At 43.7% G+C, this 18,043-nt stretch overlaps 1 protein-coding gene and 1 pseudogene across 15 annotated transcripts in view; one reads left to right on the top strand and one right to left on the bottom strand.

Annotated features, from left to right (window-relative positions):
* The window catches only part of HHAT (hedgehog acyltransferase), a 472,050-nt gene that overhangs the window by 189,946 nt on the left and 264,061 nt on the right, over positions 1–18,043 (bottom strand). The gene's annotated exons all lie outside the window — the stretch shown is intronic.
* On the top strand, positions 15,993–17,055 carry LOC143679220 (26S proteasome regulatory subunit 4 pseudogene; annotated as a pseudogene).

Raw genomic sequence — 18,043 nt, 5'->3', positions numbered from 1 at the left:
TCTCCACACCCTAAGGAATGTGCTTTACCCTCTCCAAGGCCTGAAGAACAAGATTCTTCCACTGCAATGAGGTGGAAGGCCCATCCTCTGCCTTTGGGACAAACTCACCCTCTCCATGGGCTTGGGTGGGTCAGCTCTCCTGGCCCGAGGCTTCCTGACTTCAAACCTCAGCTTCCGTGGTTTTGCCTCTGAAGTTATCTTTCCTCCAATGTGTCTATTCTCTGAACACCCCCTTTGTCCAGACTGGCAGTGTTTCTGGTTACACCAACAGTATCTTCAAGCACTCCAGGACTTCTCCATCATTCTCTCCTCAGTTCCTCCAAAATCTTTCCCTTAGCCATCCAAAAAACCATTCCAACATATCTGGTATTTGCAAACCACAGCAGCACCCCACTCTTGGTATAAAATCTGTTCTAGTTTTCTAGCTGCTGGGATGCAACACACCAGAGATGGATTGGCTTTCAATAAAAGGGGATTTATTTAGTTAATGTTTAGTTCTTCAGAGGAAAGGCAGCTAACTTTCAACTGAGGTTCTTTCTTACACAGGAAGGCACAGGGCAATCTCTGCTGGCCTGCTCTCCAGGTCTCTGGGTTTCAGCAGCTTTCCCCGGGGTGATTCCTTTCTGCATCTCCAAAGGCCTGGGCTGAGCTGCGAGTGCTGAGATGAGGTATGCTGAGCTGCTTCTGCTTCTTCTGTGCTATGTTGAGCTCTCTCATTTAAGGACCAGCCAATTAAATCAAACATCATTCATTGCAGAAGGCACGGCTCCTAACCAACTGCAGATGTAATCACCAACAGATGAGGTTCACGTGCCATTGGCTCATGTCCACAGCATTTAGTACTAGACACCTTCACCTAGCCAAGTTGACACCTGAACCTAACTACCACATATGTTCTTTATGTATAAATGCATACAAGTTTTTTTAAAGGAAAAATGCCAGGTAATATAATAGATACTCTATTTCTAAATCACTATTCCTAATTACAAAGAAGAGAAATCACTAAAATTTTTATAGTGCCTAATTACCAAAAAAGAGCCACAAAATAACTCTCTAAAAAACTAATAATGAAGGAGAACTCCAAATGATTAGCTTCTCAAAATTGCTCTACTTCTGATTGAAAAATATAAAGCAAAGTCTATTGACCTTCACTTTGTTCTCTGATTTCTTAAGTAATAGTCAAATCTCTTTCTAAGGCAATGCAACTGAAGAACAAAGTGAGGTGCCAGGACCCAATCCAATTTCAAGTTTTTGACACATATTTTCTGATATGGTTCTTGGTTCCTGGAGGGGGGGGGGGGGGGGCATTTTCTCCTACCCCCACCCCTAGCTTGTCTGATCAATTCGCCAACATGGCACATTTAAGTGGAAGCTCCTGATGTACTGTGGCCTTCCTGCCCCCCCCCCCCCTTTCACCTACAGCGACTGACTTGTGCAGACTCAACCTCTAGGATGGAACATACCACTGACAGCCCAGACTCACGGTCCTCACTTCCTGTCCATCTACTGTCACTGCTGGAATCTCCAAATTGATGCAGGAAGAAGGCAGTTACGAAGAGAAAAGGACTACAACAGATGCATTGGGTCAAAATACAAAATACCTATGTAATAGGGGAAGGGCGGCTCACTTTTCTGGTTGGAATAGACCCTGTGTTTCTGAACCAGAGGGGCAGACAACAGAGGAGGGAAGGCATTTCATGCATAAGCCACTGATTTTATTTTCCAGTCCAGTTCTATGTGTCACGTTAAAGGAAATTTCTAACTGATTTCAGTAGGCCGAATTCCAGTCCCACTTTTCAGAATTTTTGTTCATCTTTTTCAGGGGTTTCTAGACAGTATTGGGAAGATGGTGAGGCAGCATCAAAGGCCTTAGTCAGACAACATTTTAAATTCTCCTTTATATGCAGTTCAAAAACAGACATGGTATTTTATAACAGTGATTCTCAACTTGGAGTAATCTTGCCCCCAGGGGACATTTGTGGCTGGAGACATTTTTGGCTGTCGCAGCTGGAGGATGATACTTGTGTCTAGTGGGTAGAGGCCAAACATCTTACAATGCACTGGGTAGCCTTCCACAGCAAAAATTATCTCGCCCAAAATGTCAATGGACTGAGGTTGAAAACCCTTGCATTTCTAAGAATGGTCCTACTCAAACAGAAGCCCCATAGGGGAATTATTTGACAGGCGTCTTTGGTACTTTCCTGCACATATAATAACATCATATTCATTTCCTGCACGCCCCAGTCACTTTAACTTCCTGTCGATTAAGGTACACCAATCCTTCTCAGCCTACAATGAGGAAGGAGAGCTTGTTTCCCTTTGGTTTTCCGACCTGATGATACACAGCAGGAAAGATACAATCACTAACAGAGATGCCAAAGCCCCCAGTCCACCATCAGTAATGTGGTGCTGAACCCTGCATAACTGCGCCGGCCACTCATGAACCATGTGGACTCCGCAGTGAGGAACTAGAGAGAACTGGGACATTCTGTTTGATTAGGCAAACAAAGAGCCTAAAAAGAGCCTAAAAAGATGCTCTGAAACTCATTCTCAAAATTATCAATAATAGCTGTGAAACCAGGAAGCAAGAGGAGACAGAGACTCTGGGGTAGGTAGGAATGGGGGAGGGACAGTGATAGTGAAAGGCTGTGAGTTGGAAGGGGTTAACTTGACACAAATGTCCCAGCACATTCATATTATTATTTATATATTTTACAATGGTAGCCTCGGAGATTAGGTACTTATTATAGCTCTACAAGTATCCTCCCTACTTAAAAAGAAGAAAACATTTTTTAAAAGGAGTTCCACCATCTCAAGTCAGCCAAACCAAGCTGGTCATCAGCACCCTGACAGCTAGGGACTGGCAGTGGCTGGACCTGAAATGGACATGCCCCAACTCCCTCGGGAGCAGCTCTCTGAGAAGGCGCGAGCTGGCTGCTAGCTGAGCAGTTGCTGAAACTAACCCTGAGCACCCTCGACCTGCTCTCCCAGGCTCTAATTTGGAGCTCAGGAGGGTCATGCTCTTGGTCACGATGTTTTTGGCATATTCTCTTGCTTTCTGTTGTTGTTTGGTTTGGCTTGGAATTTATTCGTTTGGACTGTGGAACCACCCATATGGGTATGTTACATGCAAGGGCTTCTCCATTCCCCTTCATATTTTCAATCAAATTTTCTTTCTTCTTTTGCATAAGGAGGGAGGCAAAAAAAACCGCAACAGAGTAATTCAAGATAGCTTCCATGTCTGACATGTGATGTAGGAGAGGGCTAGTCATACAACAAGCTGGCTGGCCTTCTCGCTCCCACCATTCTCCCTCCCCCATCCAGGGATTCTAGTAAGAATTATCAGGTATGACACATCATTTTCTTTATGGATCTATTATGTTTCTCTCACATCCTTGAAAACAGGGCATATTTTTCCACCTTAGAAAACAGCAAGGGATCACCATGCTTCCTTGTATCTCAGCCCCAGTGTTACAGCATGGTGGGTTAGAACAGGCCGACAATGAACTTCACAAGACCTGACGGCAGTACCACGTTCTTCCACGTAGACCCCCTACCTCAGTTTTCAAAGCCCATCTCCCACGTGAGAGCCTGGGAAAAGGGGGCCTGACCCGGGCACGTTTCCACAGTCAGCAGTGGAGACACCGGCATCTGAGGCCGCTCTGCCACCTCAGAGCCCACCCACCACACCAGCACTCCTCAGGACAAGGGGTTCAGCTAGGAGAGGCAGCAGCACCCCTCCCCGGTGGCCCAGCACAGCTGGGGGATCCCACCAAAAGCATGAGGCTGGACAGCAAGACTAGGTACGATGTGGACACACAGCCAATTCACTACCAAGAGTGCATCCTCCTGGTAGCATATCCACAGAAAATACAGAGAAATCAATCCATTCTGGAGGGTCCTTGTGGATAGCCAGGAAGTTCGATTCTGTGAGTGTCCGAGCATTGCTGTGATCAGTAAAATCTGGACCCCATATATCTGGGCTTTCTCTGGGGATTCTATGATTATTTGGATGATGCTTCAAACATGTTGTATACCACAGAAAATCATGTTCTTAAAGCTATTCCATTCTTGCGGGCGTGGAGCCATTGTAAGGAGGATCTTTTTGAGCAGGATCTTAAGATGTGACCCACTACATTAGGGTGGGTCTTAATCCTCCCACTTTAAAACAGGATGAATACAGACAGACACACAGAGAGAAAGACACAGAAGCTAAGAGAGAAAGCCACTGGAAGCCAGAACCTGAAAGAGAAAGGAGAGACTAGTAGACACTGCCATGTGTCTTGCCATCTGACAGAGGAGACCAGGATCACTGGCAGCCTGTCTTCAGAAAAAACGTATCGTCTTGATATTTCCTTGATTTGGACATTTTCGTGGTCTTAGAACTGTAAACTTATAAACTAATAAAGCTCCACTGTTAAAAGCCGGCCCGTTTCTGATGGGTTTTGGCAGCCTAGCAGACGAAGAGAGTTTGAATGCACAAGAAGTAGGGGAGTGGGAAAACCATTTTATAAAAAGGTTACATAAGGGAACAAAAATAAATACATAAAACACAAGAAAACCCTATGAAAAAAGTCGATGTCTCTAATCCATGCGGTGTGAATCACCACCACCCTATGCTCTTGGTTAAGCAAAGTGAAATATGGCATGAGCACATAGCTCCCCCAGGACAGCAGTGTAATGACACAGTATAGAGTCAGGAAAGAAACATCGTTAGGCTCTGCATGAGCCATCAGAGCCAGGGAGGAGTCAGAAGCCACACACGTGCCAGCTCAGAGGTACCAAGAAGAGCATCCAGGAGAGTGTTCAGACAATAAAGGTGTAATTAGCCCAGGGCTGAAGCAGCGGGCACGTGTGGAAAGATGGTCTTCCACTTTATCCTGCAGCCTGACACTCGCGATTCCCCTGTTGGGTCTACAGGGTTTGCAGGCAGCAGTAGGCTTCCCACCTTCTGTCTAACCCAGCTCTTCCCAGCCCATGTCCCACAGCAATATCAGAAACCAGAGGGCATACTGTATCGTGAAGCCATGCTGAATTACTGAGCGCCAGCACAGACTCATTTAAGTTAGATTTTTTTTCTCCCCACTCTTAGCAACAGTATTGGTTTCATAGAAATGTAAAAAGGTTTAGTGGAACTAAATTACTAAACCCCATTTTCCATAGCAGAGAAAGACAGGTATGTCAAAAATCAGAGCAAATCTTCAAATCTCATTTTATTCAATACTGCACTGGTAGGACCACGGAGGCTTTTTAAAGATCCCATGAAGAATTTAAAGAAGTAACGGCATAATTGGAGGTCTTTTTGCCCTTGGAAACATACCTATGGGTTTATGACGTGAATGGTGAACAAGAGCTGCTGCTTACCTGCTCATCTGCAAGATGCATCAGAAATGCAAGACGCAGCTCTTAGTAAATATAAGGCTTTATGTTGTCTAAATCTAAGAGGCAATTACAAACAGACTTAAACACTGGAAAGACCATCTCCAGTTATGAATAAAAAGCTGTCTCCCCTGCTTCCCTGGAGTTAACTATCTCAGGAAGTGGCCACAGAGCCTGAACTACTAAAACTGCAAAACTCCCAACAAGAAGGCAAAGCTTTTCTTGTGCCATTCACTTCCATTTCACTCAACTAGCGTTCTTGGTCATCCCCGAACTTGGGAACCAATGAGCAATGGCAGAGCCAAAAGGTGAGGGTGAGGTTCATTTCATCATTCAAGACATTTGCATTGAACTAAGCACTATACTAGACACCATGGAATTTTCTAACATGAAGAAAGAAAAGAGGTCTCCAAGGCACTCAGATGCCTAGTAAGGGCAAAAGACCTGACCAGATACATTACCAAAAAATAGGATGGAAAGAAAATTGAAGAGTCTAGATTTTGTATAACATATGAAGTTTGAATCCAAGTCTCATTATTCAGTTATAAATACCGTCCGTAAGAGGGAGTCTCATTCTCAAAGCCCCCACTAGGACTCCTTCCTTCCTTATTCCACAGCAATTATCAAATTCTGGTGTAAACAGCATTTCTAACTCTGTTAATCTTTCTGATTACGTCATAAACATTTGCTTTCTCTCTCCAGCTAGATCACAGAAAAATTAGCTATTTTCTTACTTTTCTGCCCATTTATTGGCCTCAGTAGTAGTCTTTTTAAAATGGAGGCTTAGCACAAGCTGCTAAATGAAACATAAAATCCAGTATAAATTGAGCATTGACGTGTGGCTTCAAGAAGACCAGAGCTCTGGGACTGCTCAAATGCTTACTGATTCTGCCTACTTTTGTCAAGTCATAGAATCCTGTAGTTATAGAAGGTCAGAGCTAGAAGAGCCTTTTAAATGAAAAAGTATTTTATAGATGAGTAAATTATATCCAGAAAGGTTATGAAGCAAATGGAAAAGATGGCACTAGAATCTGGGGTTCCTGAAATAACAAATGAAAGTGAAAAATGTCACAGAAAGCAGCGATAAAATGAGAAGTGCTCCACAATAGAGCAGAGGGAGACAATACATATTTGCATTTCCAACTGAATAATTTGCTTGTGTAATCAGATGCACTTTCTCAGCTAAATGCTTTCCAGTTCATTATTTTGCTTTAAAAATGATTAAAAGGTTCAAAAATAATTATCTTTCCATTTCCAAAATGGATTTCACCACAATAGACTCAGTGTATTAATACACAGGCAAATGTCACTCAATGAAAAACATATTGTCTGTAAATAACCTTTCAATTAGAGGCTAATGCTGTGGGTTTTCAGACTATAAAGTGTTTTTATTTTAAATGGCCTGGTCACAACTGAAACCAGGCTGGAGGCTAATTGCTCTTTATTTCTACTCAGGATCAGTGTGAAGGTCTGACCTGCTCCAAAGCACTGGGATTCACCGCCTGGCAGTCCTGAGCATGCTCCATCATCCATCCTCTCAATAGACCTCACCCTCTCACCCTTCCACAAACCGGCCTCCACACTGACTTAGTAACAGGAAAAGAAAGAGGGTCAACTGCAGTCCATGTGCATATTTCTCATCAGATTTAAATTCAACAAATATGGGCTGAGTGCTAGACCCTGTGAGAGGCTTTCTCTCCTTATTTGGGAGGCAGAAGGTATTGTAGTATGATGGATGAGAGATCAACAACAGCCATCACTTAGGGACCACTGCTATTCGCTGAGGTCAGAACTGTCCTATGTAAACAAACTTAAGATAGTAGCATTATTATCTCCATTTTACAAATGACAAATCCAAGGTTCGGACCTATATGGTATACGTGATAGAGTCAGGATTCAAACCTGGGTGGTTTGTGTCCCCAACCTGTGCTTCTACCTCTGCCGTCTACGGCAGTATGAGAGTCTATTCTTCTATTTGGGGTCCTTTCCCCTCTTAAACAATGTCAGGAACCATCTGAGGCCCCTACTCCCTTTAAGTACAGGCCAGGAGTGCTCCAGCTTTTGGGGCTTACAGAATACTTTCAAATACAAACTATTTACTATGACACACACTTCTTTAATTACCATTGTTCATGCATAATTGGTGAATAAGAGAACAGAAGCTGTGTTGGTTTATAAGTAATTTTTTCTAACATGTTAACATATTTTGCCTCCGAGTAAAAGCAGCTGAACACAAAGTTCACCAACACAGCTGATCATAGTACTGTACCAGATATCCATTCATCTCATCCCTTTTTCTTATCGGATAAGTTTAGTCACACTCTCTTAGAAGCACAGAGAACACAGTCCTCCCATATCCTTGTGCAAAAGAACACAAACAAGGATGCAGAGCCACCGGACTCAAGTTTGTGCAAAGCTTGAATATGACGTTCCACATCCTTCAGCCCTTGTCTGTGTAACTCAGCAGTCTCAACCCCTCCCCATTTGTCAAGTTACCTTTTTTTTTTTGACATGGGCAGGCTCTGGGAATCGAACCCAGGTCTCCGCTTGGCAGGCAAGAATTCTTGCCACTGAGCCACCATTGCACCGCTCAAGTTACCTTCACTTTTGAAGGCAAAGGCTAATATTTACTGAATTATTTCCTAGGAATTCAACAGAACTTTTCAATTGTGCTAATATCTGTGAGATTGTTACTGCTTTTTAGTATTCTAAACACAGTTACACAGGTTTTGAACACCTGCACCAACTAGTTTTTCCATAAGTCCTGTTACTTTTTGTGTACAAAGTTACAAAATCTGAGTTCGTTCAGGTTTGTGCAGCCCACATGACAGTCCAAACACCTGAACGGGCAGCACATCTGGAAGAATTAAACTTTATCCAGTTACTTTAAGACCTTTGTAGTCTCTCTCCGCTACTGAGCTGCTGTGAATAAAGCTAAGTGAGCTTTGACCAGGTTCACTTACATAGTCTGGTTTGTCATTCAGAGTTTTTAGTTGCAAATAACAGAACCAACATTAGCTAATTTAAGCAAAGAGGAATTTGTTAAAGGACATTAGCTCACAGTGTATCTGGGCGGGCCAGCAAATCAGGCTAGGAGGTAGTTACTCTGCTAGGTGCACGTGCCAGCGGCACTTCGGCTTGCCACACAGATGCTGGGAACTCCTGTTCGTGCTGCATCTGAAAGCTATTTGTCTCTCCAGCACCCCTACCAAAAACAGGTCTGTGGGATGCCCTCTTGTTCTCATGATTCTTCTGAATCAAAGTTACCCTTTTTGCTCCAGTCACTGAGCCACCGAGGACCTCGAGACCCCTGCCCGCCTTCCCCAGGCCGTTTTCACCAAGGAAAAGGAAGCACATCATACACCCACCATTCACTCTTTCTACCCCTTTCTGAGGCAAGTAATGGTGATGACCTGCTTCCTGATGGGACCGAAGATTTATCTTCATAGAAGAATTCAACAGAGAAGCGGCAGGAAGACCCTTACCACTGCCCAGGGCATGGCTGATGATGACAAGAAAAGGAAACTAGTGAAGACACTGAAGAAGAAATTTGCCTGCAACTGAACTATAATTGAGCAACCAGAATATGGAGAAGTGTTTCAGCTTCAAAGTGATCCGCGCAAGAACATATGCCAGTTTCTTGTAGAGACTGGGCTGGCGATGGCCTGCTGAAGGTTTGTGGGTTTTAAGTGCTTGTGGCTCGCTGAAGCTGAAGTGAGGATTTCCCTGCAATGAGTAGAAAATTTCCCTTCTGTCCCTTGCCACAAGTTTTAAAACTTCATGGCCTGTATAATGTAACCATTTGGGGACCGCTTTTAATGTGGACTAATATAATTCTTTCATGCAATAAACTGGAAAAGAAAAACAAAAAAAAAGTTACCCCTTTGAGGCATCTGCACGGCAAGGCCTGGGGCATGTTCCAGCTCTAGCTGGAAGGCAGACTCGCAAAAGGACTTTTTGGCTTGCACTTTGAAGAGGCAGAGTTTATAAAACTAGAAATTGCCCCCCAAAACTAGAAGGGTGGTCAAAAGGTAATGAATAGTCAGGGTACGGAGCAAATTCCCACTACACGTAGGAAGCAAATTTTATACAAGTCTCCGCAAATATCGATCTCTTGGTACTAGGCAGATACCTTACCCAGCTTCTCCCACACAGCGAGTTGATCCTGCTCTTCACAGCCCGTGTAATTCGGTGTTCTCTCTGATGTGTATCAACTTAACAGCACGTACCCTCATTGCAATGGAACCTGATCTTATATGTTGACCAACATCTGGAACCATCCCAAGGTCCCAAGGCTTCATTTACTAATGGATGATTTCAAAAGGGTAACAGAGTCCCTTGGGCACACCAAGACTTTAACAATCCCCCAAAATAAATGATAGAGAAGTAAATCACTACACAGACTCATGGCATCATATTTATTCACTAGTATATCAGAAGCTCTTATTCCTATAGGCTGATGATAGAGCCTGCAGGGTATGCCCGATTCCTGGCTCACTGCTGTACTGCCACACACTTTTCTCAATCAGGAAGGGTTATCTGAATGCAAATGAGCCTACTTAAATTAATACAAACGTGTGCACCATTGCAACTTTGGAATTATTAACATATTAGTGATAATATTCCTTACAAAGAATCCCTCCACTCTAGCAACTGAGTTAATAGACAACGCTGTTCATTTCCTACTGAAGTTCCTTTCCTTCAGTACATTAATCCCATCCTCTAAATGAGACTTTTGGGCAAACTAGGATACAGATGCAAATATAACTTCTAACCACAGTCACACTTGCTCAGGACACTTCTTAGCCACCTATTTCCAAGTTATGGCTCAGAATGTAAAGTCCTTTATAAAACAAGTTGGTACTGTCACTCAGTCTAACATACCAGAAGATGAACAAGGTGGCAAGTGAAAGTATCAGAATAATGATGAGGATGAAGGCAACAACAAAAAACATTACTGTAAAAAAACAACATTACTGTGTGCTGAGCACTTTCTATGCACTGGAAGTGAATTATGTCATTTAATCCTCACAACAATTCCATGAAGTAGGACTTATTATTAATACCTACTTCACAGTTAAAAGAAAGAGAAACACAGAGCTGTTATGCTACGTTCTCAGGGTTAGTAAGTGAAGCAACCAGCTTTCAAACCCAGGCAGCCCAACACCAGAGCTATATTCCAAACCACAGAATACGACCTACCAGCAGGTTACGGGGGGAGCATCCAAATGTGCCCAGGGAGTGGGCACGTGCTTCACAAAAGAGGTGATCTCTGAGCTGGGAGCTGAGGTGGGAGAAGGCCTTTGCAGGAAGAGGGAGCAAAGCATGTCCAAAGGGAAGCAGACAACGACTGAGCGTGGCTTTTCAGGGAACAAGACCGTGCACGGGTGGAAGAGTTGTTAGTTAAAGCTGGAAAACAAAGTCGAATTTACCAGGAAAATGACTACTTGAGACTGCCTTTTGTTTGCTTATTTGTTTTTAAACTGTGTTTTGATTCGATAAGCCTAGGGGTGAAGTGGAGGACAAAACCAGAATGAGGAAAAAACTAAAGGTGAGATTCACAGTAGAAATGAAAAGCAATGGCCTTTCATTTCAGTATACTCAAGAAGAATGAGGAAAACCAGGCATGCTCAATACATATTTAATAGGTGGAACTGACAGAATTTAGAAACCAAAATGGGTGTAAGGGGGAGAGTGAAGAAGACAGAAATGTCCAGAATAATCCTTAGGTTTTTGCCTTTGTTGGGGTGGGTGAAGCGCTGCTCTCTGAGAGAGAATATAAGAGGAAGAGTAGGGTTAGGGCACAGGGGTAAACAGCGAGATGATAAATCTGGTTCAGGGCAAGCTGAGTATAAGAGAGCTGCTGGTCATTTAAGCAGGCAGCCAGACGCACGACAGAGCACCCAGAACCTCTGCAAGGCAAGCAAACAAATGACGTCACCTAGACCTGCACTACCCCAGAGAACTATCCGTGACTATGGAAATGTTCTATATCTGGGCTGTCCAGTACGATAACCACGAGCTACAGGCAGTTGTTGCACATTAAAATGTGGCTAATGCAACTGAGGAATTGGTAATTTTATTTAATTTTAATTAACTAAAGTTTAAATAGCCACATGCAATTACTAGCTAACATCCTGAATAGCACAGAGCTAAACATGCGCTGTTCTCTAATATTAGAAGCAACAAGGCTGCCAATCAGAGCACGCTGGGATTGGAGGGGATCTTATAGTTTATCTTGTATAATGCTCTCATTTCACAAATAGGAAAACTAAGGCCCAAACTAGAGAAGTGACTTGCACAAAATCCTTGCAGCAAGAGAGAGAGAGGTAGGGCAAACTAGAGCCTTGGTCTGCTTCGGGTCCAATGCCGCTTCTTCTGTTACAGAGGCAAAAATAGCTGCAATTGCATTTAAATGCTGGTGTGTAGAATCAATGCCACTCGTGGGCAAAGCCGACTAAAGATCATGCACTCCCCCTGCTGAGCTAGACACACCAAGCATGGATAGGGTAAGTAACCCCATCAGTCAGGATTCTTAGCTGCAAATTAGTTAGTTTTAACAATAAAGGAAACTATTCAAGAAGATTAAGAAGTCTGCACAATCTCTGAGAGGGTGACAGAAGTAGGCTGGGAGGCCATACAGTGAGGAACTGTTGACTAGTCACACCCCTGGTGCTGCAGGGGTCTCAGGAGCAACTCATAATCCCCAGGCCTGGACATGGGCTCCACCCTAGAAATTCTGCTCCTTGAGTCTGGACATCCTTGCTCATCCTAGCTCACCAGAAGGCTTTCCAGGCCCCACCTCCAGCCACATGTCATCATAATTAAATCTCAGGGAGGGGAATCTGAGACCCTTGCTTCAAGGAAGCAGACCAAGTTTCTGGCTCCCACCTGGTGCAGTAGCCTCATAAGGCAGAAAGCGCCTGTGCATTAGGAAGAGCATTCAAAGGAAGGCAACACGTCCTGTCAAACGTCCTGTCAAGCAAATAACCCATCTCACTGGTTTAGACCATGCAGCTTTACTGCTGCTCAGCAGCACTCTTAAGTCAGAGCTTTTTATGTTTAAAACTATGTTTCTACATTGCAAATGCCTCAATTAATTCACCACAGGCTTTATAAAATTTTTTTAAAACATTTATTCACAGGAACATCTGTATCCATGGATGCTGCGTATGGCGGGAAATGAATTATGCATTTCAACTCTCAGAGCCATACAGAGCTCCTTTCAATTATTTTCTTAACCTGGGTCTTCTATCCAACAAGTCAAAATATAGAACAACCATGAAGATGAATAATTCTAGAAAAATTTTCCTCAAAGGTGGTAGCAGGAAGATTGAAGCAAGGAAGAGGTATGAGAAATATTCTAAGAACTGAAGACAAATGAAATATGGGGCACGAATATCAAGGCCCTTCCATCCTAAACTTCTGTTAAACAACAGAAAGAAAAATGGAGTACAAATCACTCCAAACCTTTGAGTCTGAGGGTAAAGAAATAGCATCTTGGACGTGACTGATGGGGAAGTTAGGGAGGGTTTTTGGCAAGACAGGGAAGACTATGCCAACACATAATACAGCTTTCATGAGTTAGATGAAGGTCTGCCCCAGCCAATCCAACAGAAGGCACCAGAGTTGTGGGTTTAGGAGGCCTCCTTCTCCTAAGGGGGGCTGGTGACCAAGGGGGACAGGCAACAAGACCTGAGTGCTGAGGGCTAAGAGATGGCTCTTCAGAGATCACCCTGGTCAGGGTGGAAAGAGAAGCTTCAATGAAGGAGGTGGAGCCTAGGCTGGTGGAAAAGTCACATGACAAGATGGTTTCTTGTCACCATAACAAAGCTGCAAACCTCTATCCCAAGTGACCTTCCCAGAGCCAACCCAAACTCTCTCCAGCTGCCTAGGCTTCTGGAGAGAATCTATTGCCATGTTCCACCATCAAGTAACTGCCTCTAGGTTAATGTTTACACATATAATCACACTGTTTACAACACGCCAAGCAAATATAAACGGAAGGAAATTAAATGATAGTTTAGGGCTATTGCTACAAAGTGGTGTTCAACATAACTGGTTGTCAAAGAAACTTCCCTGAGGGGCAAGGACAGGCCCAGATCACTGAGTTCCACTTCATGTTGGAGGCTGAGGTTAAAAAATCCCATTTTCACTAAATTCCTGGCCAAATTAAGCGACTTTTGAAAAACATCGATCACATCACGCCATTCCCACTCTTGAAATTCCCATTCTGTTGCACTTAAAATCCAGTCCTCTTTACAGTCCAGCCCTTGCCTACTGCAGACTCATCTTGGGCTTCTGGCTCCTCACTCTGCAGCCACATGGGCTTCCTTTCCTTTCCTCACCCATGAGCCTTTTCATCTCAGGGCCTTGGTACTTGCCTGCAACAATCAAGTCCTGGTCTTCCCAGGGTTGCCTCTTCCTCCTGACTCTTCTCTCAGATCACTGCTACCTACTGCCTCCAAGAAGCCCTTCTGCCCACACTTCGTACTTCACGGGAAATACAGTGCTTGCTCCCTTGCTTTCTTCTTTATTCTCTGTCCCTACCTATTGGAATGCAAGCTAAGTAAGGGCAAGGACATTGTCTATCATATCTACTGCTTTTATCCCAGCATGTAGAAAAGGCTTTAGACCACTTAGTTTGCTATATAAATGAATGGATTAAATGAAAAGTAGATAGCTACTAAGTTCTTTTTGAAGTTAAAGCTTATTCATTCAAATATTTTTAAGAGCCCTCTAGGCATTAGACACTGTGGGACACTATGGGGAATATACAGATGAATCAGACCCTGACCTCAAAACACTCACTGTCTAGGCAGGGACGTATGACACATACAAAAAGAACCATATTTAAAGCTAGGGTCCCAAACTTCTCTGAGCATGAAGAGTCACCTAGGGTGACGGCTAATTATACTGATATCCAGACTCCACCCAAACCCACAATATCACAAGCTCCAGGAGTAGAACCTGGGAATCTATAATGCTTTGGAGGCACTGCTGTAAGGAAGAACAGGTTTCATGGTGGAGATGGTATCTGAGATAGATTTAAAAGGGGCAGGATTTGGATATGCACCAATGGTGGAAGGGATGGAAACTTCAGGCATACACAATGCATGAGAGAATGGTAGAACAGATACAGAAAGCAGTATGTGATCCCATATGGCAGTGGCACAAAGGGGAAAATGGTGAGGTGAGAAGGAAAAGGAGCTCAAAGACCCGCTATGGTGGGCCCAGGCCACTGGGGTACAGTCTGATTTAGAGAGCAGAGAAGAGGGAGGCACTGACTTGGGTTCTGAGTAGGGAATAGCAGCTTCAGAGCTGGGATTCTCAGAGATAAGTGATGGCCAGTCACAGGGTAGATGAAAAGGCATGAAAGGTGAAGAGAGCCAGTAGGAAGCTTCTACAATCTGGGAGGAGAGAAAATAAAGACCTGGGTAATAACTAACATCTTTATAGAGTATTATTGTTCATACTTTATCTCATTTGAGCCCCCACAAATAACTTCCTTAGGTCAGAAATTATAATTACAACCTTATAGGTAATAGTCAAAGTCTCAGAAAGGTTTAGTGAGTTACCTAAAGTTATACAGCTAGAGGGAGAGCACCAGGACTTGAACACAATTACTCCAATTCTTCTATTAAGCCTCTACTGTTTCCAGGCACAGAGCTGAGTGGTTTACATACAGTATTAAACCTACAGCCTTGTGAGGTAAGGAGCCCAGTTTACAGACAAGGCTCCTCGCTCTTTCTCCAGACACAGAAAGGAAAGGGTGGGTGCGAGGAGAAGCAGACTGTCAGGGCAAGGGGTCAAGGTTGAAGGGGGACGGAGTTGACTCTGCGGCAATGTGCTAAGATCTCTTCAGCATCCTACTGGCACATGCATAAACTCTCTCTGCGGGGCCAGTATGGCTGTCTTCACTCGCATGTTCTTCACTTTTTGTTGCAGACAACACTTTATTACAGGAACACCACACAGATCATTGGCTTATTGTCTTCATACACAAGCAGAATTGAAGAAAGGTTTAGAAAGATTACTGTGATATCATAGTGACTTCAAAGGAGATGAGTGTGCAGCAGACAGGGACAAAAGGGACTTGGTAATTTCCCCAGGGACCACTTCTTCCCACTGCTTGCCACTAAGAGAGGGTCAGTGGTGCCCAATTAGGGCCGCAAAGGGACACACTTTGGACTTATCTCAGGTGGGAGCAGCGTTTTACTAGGCATATTTTTTATTCCACTATTAAAAATTATTTATTTAGACAAACTGTAGTTGATGTCTAGGCTACATTTGCAAAATGAAATATGTAAACTCCTAAATAAAAAATCAAGTATTTGCCTTTCAATGACCACCTCTGTGCGGTATGTTTAAATATAGATACAGAATGGAGCTTAAGGGGCCAAAGCAAGAAGGGTCAAAGTCAGAGTGGTAGTTATGGTCCTGGGGGTGGCAAAAAGGATGCCAAGGACACAAAAAAGAAATATGAACCCCCTGTGCCAACCAGAGTGGGGGAAAAAGAAGAAGAAAACAAAGAGACCAGATGCTGCCAGCAAACTGCCACTGGTGACACATCACACTCGGTGCTGGTTAAATTACTGAAGTTAGAGGGAATTAAAGATTATCTTCTCATGGAGGAGGAATTCACTAGAAATCAGGAACAAATGAAACCATTAGAAGAAAAGCAAGAGGAGGAAACACCAAAGGCAGATGATCTGAGGGGGACCCGGTGTCAGCAGGAGCCTTGGAAGAGATGCCTGGTGACAATCACACTATTGTAGCTACATCAGTGGGCTTGGAATGCTGTGTCAGCATTCTTTCATTTGTGAACAAGGATCTACTGGATCCACCTGCTCACCCACAAGGCGCATGTAGTGACAGGGGTCCTGATGGATGACACTCATCCGCCAGTCACGGTGATGAAGGTGGAAAAGGCCCCCCAGGAGGCCCATGCTGATACTGGGGCGCTGGACAAGCAAATTCGGGAAATTAAGGAATCTGTGGCGCTTCCTTCTCTTACATATCTCGATATTATGAAGAGACAGGTATAAAGCTCCCTAAGGGGGTCATTCTCTATGGTCCACCTGGCACAGGTAAAATGCTGTTAGCCAAAACAGTAGCAAACCAAACTCAGCCACTTTCTTAAGAGTGGTTGGCTCTGGACTTACTCAGAAGTACCTAGGAGATGGATCCAAACTTGTGGGAATTGTTTCGAGTTGCTGAAGAACATGCACCATCTATTGTGTTTTTTGATGAAATTGATGTCATTGAGACAAAAAGATATGACTCAAATTCTGGTGGTGAGAAATTCAGCAAACTATGCTGCAACTGTTGAACCAGTCGGATGAATTTGATTCAAGGGGAGATGTGAAAGTTACCATGGCCACAAACCAAATAGAAACTTTGGATCTGACAGAAAGATCAAGATTCCCCCTGCCCGACAAGAAGACCAAAAAGTGCATCTTCCAGATTCACACGAGCAAGATGATGTCAGCTGATGACAACCTTGGACAACCTGATCATGGCTAAAGACGACCTCTCTGGTGCTGACATCAAGGCAATCTGTATAGAAGCTGGCCTGATGGCCTTGAGAGAATGTAGGATGAAGACTTCAAAAACTCTAAAGAAAATGTTCTTAATAAAAAATAAGAAGGCACCCCTGAGGGACTCTATCCCTAAGTGATCCACAGGCCTTCAAGAAAATGGTTGGGCATTTTCCCAAATTCTCGGAGGATGAGATTGGGGATGTTGACCAGGAGAATCCATATTTCAGTTGATTTTTATTAATAAAACATTATTTATTTTTCTGAGTGTGATTCTCCCTTGGGCTGCATTTGGCTGTTGGTCACTGCAGCATTGTTTCCCAGTAAAGCGTATTCTTGCAGAAGTTAAAAAAAAAAGGATACAGAATGGGTTTATTTTTCTGTCTTGGGGGACCCAGAGCACACGTGAGCCTTAGCTGTTTCTACCTGCTAGGCTGAATACCAAGGCTAAGCATCTTCCTGCTACCATCTGGCTCTTGCTCCCAGGACCAAATTTCCACTCTCATCTAAATTTCTCTGTTTCCAGATCAGGCCAGATACAGCCCAAATAGTTCTCAACTGTCCTAATGGGCTACAGGAAAGGGAGCAGCTCATTGCCAAGTTCTCTTCCTTCTCCTTCTTAGGGCGCATCCTTTAGACAATTAATCCCTCACTTGACAGCTCAGCTCCTTAAGGATACAAGGCAGAGTCTTTTAAGCATTTCAATCCAAGACATATGTCAAATAATGCTGGGCAGACTTCATCAGCACCATGAATGCTATGATGAACTGCATTAAATGTGGTAGGAAATGCTATGGTATCTGAGATAAGGAAATACAAAAACTACACTGAGATTCATCAAGATCAAAACTTCACTATTTCTCTTCAGGCCAAAGAGTCCCGCCATTCTGCTATGGAGCTAGTTTTATGAATAGGTCAGGCCTGGGGGCCACGAAGGGAAAGCAAACGGCAGATAACATTGGTTTTGCTCATTTCAGAATTTGGTAAACTTTCAATTCACAGTCACTGACTCAATACTGAAATCTGTGCCCTTCTGGCAATTCAAAGACATCCCAGGCCCTGGTGGTACCCCAGGCCCCAACTCCAGAACAAATGATGAGACAAAGCAAACTGCTGTCTCCTTC

Source organism: Tamandua tetradactyla, chromosome 4 (genome assembly GCF_023851605.1).
Source record: "Tamandua tetradactyla isolate mTamTet1 chromosome 4, mTamTet1.pri, whole genome shotgun sequence".
Classification (NCBI taxonomy): domain Eukaryota; kingdom Metazoa; phylum Chordata; class Mammalia; order Pilosa; family Myrmecophagidae; genus Tamandua; species Tamandua tetradactyla.
The sequence above is the reverse complement of the archived record's forward strand: the minus strand, read 5'-3'. Positions and strand labels throughout refer to the sequence as shown.